The sequence below is a fragment of the Primulina tabacum genome, chromosome 4, assembly GCF_025594145.1.
Source record: "Primulina tabacum isolate GXHZ01 chromosome 4, ASM2559414v2, whole genome shotgun sequence".
Taxonomy (NCBI): domain Eukaryota; kingdom Viridiplantae; phylum Streptophyta; class Magnoliopsida; order Lamiales; family Gesneriaceae; genus Primulina; species Primulina tabacum.
In genome coordinates, this window is record NC_134553.1 from 19,333,995 (window position 1) to 19,339,040 (window position 5,046).

A 5,046-nucleotide genomic window follows, 5' to 3' on the forward strand; every position below is an offset into this window, starting at 1 on the left:
CATTGGATGATCCAAATGACAATCCGCCAACTTCACTGATCAGAAAACGCAATTTGGAACAAGTTGTATTTCACGTTGGTATGACAAATTCGGATGTTATTAAGGTATAATTGATCTCTCAATTACCAAACTGATTGCAAGAAAACAACAATCAGTTGGGAATGAGCAGTTGCGGAATTTTCTCCATATCTCTCAGCTCGATTATTGGAATGAATCGATTCGGTATACGTTGGAAAGATAAGACGACGATCTACAAATCATCTTCAGAAGTCAAAGTCTGAATCGAAGCTTAAGATGCTGATAAATGACAATGAAGCTACTGGTTCTGCACAAAATGAAATCAGCTAGGATGATTTCAGCACACCAGCTGAACTGAACCGAACCAGCTGAACTGAACCAGCTGAATTGAACTGAACCAGAAGCTGACCAACTGAACTGAACCAGCTGCTGACCAACTGAACTGAACCAGACCAGCTGAAGACCAGTTGAACTGAACCAGCTGCTGACCAGTTGAACTGAACCACCAATCGAGTTGACCAGTCGGGAAAAAGTCCAGCAAGACAAATTTGATTGTTGCAATCTCAGAAACAGTACAGAAACTTTCCAAACGGTCATATTATTGTGTCTAACGTATATATCATTGTTGGGACTTATAAATACATCATCTTGAAGATCAAATAAGAGCTTTTGAAGAGGATTCAAAGCATGGGCAGGTAACATGAAGAAATCAGCTAGTTGAGAGCACAAGCTCTTGTGTGAGGATATATTTGAGATGTACACTGTAAAGGATAAAGTCCTCACACACAATCACTCACACATATACAAGAAGTTGAACTTCAACTATTAGTTGAGTGAGTCTTGCATAAAGACATTAAACTTGTGTATGTAGTCTTTGAATACGAGACATTAAAAAATATGCTGATTTTGAGGTGCTGTCTACAATCTTGAGTGCTAGGAGTTCAGTTAGGCAGTAGCGTAAATCCTAGCTGAATGGGTTTGTACAAAGATGTCATACTCCCTTCGATTCAAATAAATTAGTTGAGAGTCCTATATATTTTAAAGATCCGATTTCCTGCGGTTATTTTAATAATTATTTAATTCTGAAAAACTAATTAATTAATTAATTATAATAATTTTAACATTTTTATTATAAATTAAAAATTTTAAATATTATTATAACAATTGAAACGATCGCTACTCGTTTTCTTAAAAAGTACTAGAAATGTTTTTTTTCCTCTCATGAATCGGCCGAATTTAAAATATACCTATAAATTTTTAAAATATAACTTGTAACAATTTTAAAATAAACAACCAACTATATTTGAAAATTCAAAGGAAATAGTTCAAAAAACATAAAATTGTCATACGTTTGCAAATCCCAACTTAGCAATAAAGCTAAAATTAACAACCATTCAAAAACCACTCAAAAGCATAATAAAAGTCGTAAATTTTTTTAACATAAACATTAAATCATAAATGCGGAAAAACTAGCGATGGTCCTCGGATTATGTGCACATTCAGTTCAGTCAGATCAACCATCAAGACCTCCAATATCATTATTATCAAACTGAGCTGCATCGATCACACCTAGTGAGTCTAAAGACTCAACACACCATATTCTTGATAGCAAATAATACGTATGCAAATCACATGAAACAGTGAAAATACTTTTACTTAAAATAACAATTCATAGTCATGCTTAAACTCAAACATTTTCATGCCATCATAAACATATTCATATTCATCTTATATGTATATGTTTTCATTTTTCGTTGAATTCAGATCGTTAATTGTGACTTTCGTATTCGTATTAGGGGTCGATGGATCCATCTACATGTAACCACAGTACTGGGCGGTGGGGACATCAGCGACACTCTCACCCGTCAAATAAGCCTTGGCCTTACTTATTCACATATCATCGTATTCGTATTATTCACAATTACTTCATTTCCTTCAAATTTTCATATTTTAATTTTTTTATGAAATTCATATATAATAATCGTTTTTTTTAAACCAAGCATGCAACATATCTTTTAGCGTTAATGTTTCATCATAAAATTTCATAAACATTTAAAATAATCATTTTAACATATAAAACAACATTCAGGATACTGCCATGACGTTTACTATTTTTAAGGTGTAAAATGACCGTTTTATCCCTAAACGTAAAATTTCACAATGTTGACTTTTTCTTAATGCCGTTGACTCTAGACTATCCCAAATAATTATTTAAACTTATATTAAATTTATCATATTTTAATTTGCTTAAATTAGAGGCTTTCTAATTATTTTTTAATTATAAATTCGTAATACGTTTTAATCCCGACTTAAATTCATACTTTATTATAAAATTCTCAAGTTCTAAACATGGAATTTTTAAGTTTAATTAGCCCTTGTGAACCATGATTCGACCCCCGTTTAACCACGTTTCAAACCTTAACCTTTTAAAAACCCTAAGGCTGAACCCTAATCTAAAACCCATGAGCCAACTCCCGGTTTTCACGAGCCAAACCCGAGCCACCTTGAGCCAACTTTTGACCAGACCTCTCATGACCCTACTGAACCAACTGGACCCCTAGGACTCGACCCTAGCCCGCCCGAAGCTCCCTGCACCAGGTGAGTGCTGCGGCCGAGAAACCTTACTAGACTAGAACTCTTCGCAGCCCAACCATTCGACCCTCCCCCACCGACCTATCCTAGACCCATGACCCCAGCTGCGAGCCCTCCTGCGCTGCTGTCACTCTCGGATAGCTTGGGGAAGGGTCCTTGTTCGCTTGGACTCTTCCCTAGCCGACTAGCTAAAGTCCTAGCATGGCTAGGACTCCTCTACTGACCCAACCATGTCCCAGCCCAGCCCTGGTCAAGCCAAAGCCAAGCCATGCATGGTTGTCCTCATACCCGAACCCTTGGTGATAATACATTCAATAATCGGTTCCATCTTTTTCTTAGCTTAGTGCTGCCTCAAATCATGCATCCTAGGACTCATAATTTGTGTAAAAACGTTCCATAAATGATCCCTAATCATGACAGCCCTTCAAGTAATTGAATATCAAGTTTTGATGCAAAAATCATGCCTTAAACATCCATTAATGCTTAAAAACGAAAATATTCTAAAGGGAAACTTCTTTTTCATGCAAACCATAAACAATTTCATATTAGGGTGTGATGGATGAGAAAAAAAATAATTATGGCGTGCATTTGCGTATTTAACGCAAGAAAATTTGTTGACGATGCGAAGAACGGTGAAAAAAAACTTGGGCTAAATTCCTCAATAAAAACCGAAACTCTCTTGCTGATGCTTCGTGTGTGCGTGTGTTATTTGTGAGGGAAAAGAGTCCTTGTTAATTGTTTAGGGGTGTGGGCGTGTATTTGATAAAAGATGGGGCAGGGTTTTGGGCTTAAAAATTGATAATAAAACTTGTGTGCAAGCTTGGGCTCATTAGTATGCTATACTAGACCCAATAAACTCAATAGTGCATTTAAAAATTATTTTGTTTAAGAAAGTTCGTGAAGTTATTAGCCGAGTTGTCAAAAAGTTCATATTTTCGTTGAAAATCTAAGACCGATAAAAATTACGTCTCGGCATATAAAATCAGATCAAAACTCCTTATTTTCAAAATAATAAAAAGCATCAACAATATTTTAAATAATTAAAAACAATTATTTAATAAAATTATTTTCTATTTTTCAGCCTTCGATCTCCGTTCCTTGATCGCAACTCGAATAACCTTTTTAAAATACATTTTAATACATCCAAGTAGAAAACTACTTTAAAATCATATAAACATATCACACATAATTAATTTAAGAAATTAAAATAATTTAATTAGCTGTTATTCATTTTCCCTAGATTTGCATGTAGTTGGATTACATCGTCTTAATTTTCGACCTTACAATTCCTTCCTCCTTTAAATAAAATTCCGTCCTTGAAATTAGAACTTACCAAATAGCTCCGGATAGCGACTCCTCAAGTCCCTCTCGGTTTCCCAAGTTGCTTCTTCCTCCGAGTGATTCAGCCATTTGACATTGACCATTGGAATGACTTTGTTTCAGAGTATTTTTTCTTGCCTAGCCAAGATTTGTATAAGTCTTTCTTCATAAGTCATATTTGGAGTTAATTGCAGATGTTCATGATTTAGTACATGGGATGAGTTCAACATGTACTTTTACATCATCGAGATATGAAACACATTGTGTACTCTAGATAGTATCGGTGACAATGCCACTCTATAGGCTAGTGTTCCAATTCTCTCCAAAACCTCAAACGGGCCTATGAATCTTGGACTAAGTTTGCCTTTCTTGTTAAATCGCATAACACCCTTCATAAGCACTATTTTAGCAAATACGTGGTCTCTCACTGCAAACTCTAACTCTCTTCGTCGCTTGTCGGCATAACTTTTCTGTCAGCTTTGTGCAGTCTTCATTCTATCTCGAACTTTTACTACCAGCTCGGTTGTTTGCTCGATTATGTCAGGACCAATTTCCCTTCTCTCATCAACCTCGTCCCAATGAATAGGTGATCTATATTTTCTTCCATATAGTGCCTCGCAAAGAGCTATCACTATAGATGATTGATATCTGTTATTATAAGTAAAACGCCACTAGAGGTAATTTCGGCTCCCAACTTCCTTGGAAATCTATCACACAAGCTCGAAGTAGATCCTCTAAAATTTGAATAACTCTATCTGACTAACCATCGGTTTGAAGATGGAACATTGTGCTCAATAATAATTTAGTCCCTGTCGCTGCATGCAGACTCTTCTAGAAAGATGATGTAAATCTCGGATCTCTGTTAGAAACAATAGATACGGGAATCCCATGCAGACGAACTATCTCTCGAATATACAAATCAGCATACTGTGTCATTGTGAATGTCGTCTTGATAGGTAGAAAATACGCTGATTTCGTAAGACGATCCACTGTCATACATATAGCATTAAACTTCTTGATAGTCCTCGGCCCACCACAAAATCCATAGTAATATTTTCTCATTTCCACTTGAGAATTGGAAGTGGCTTAAGCTTTCCTCTGGCCTCTGATGCTCTG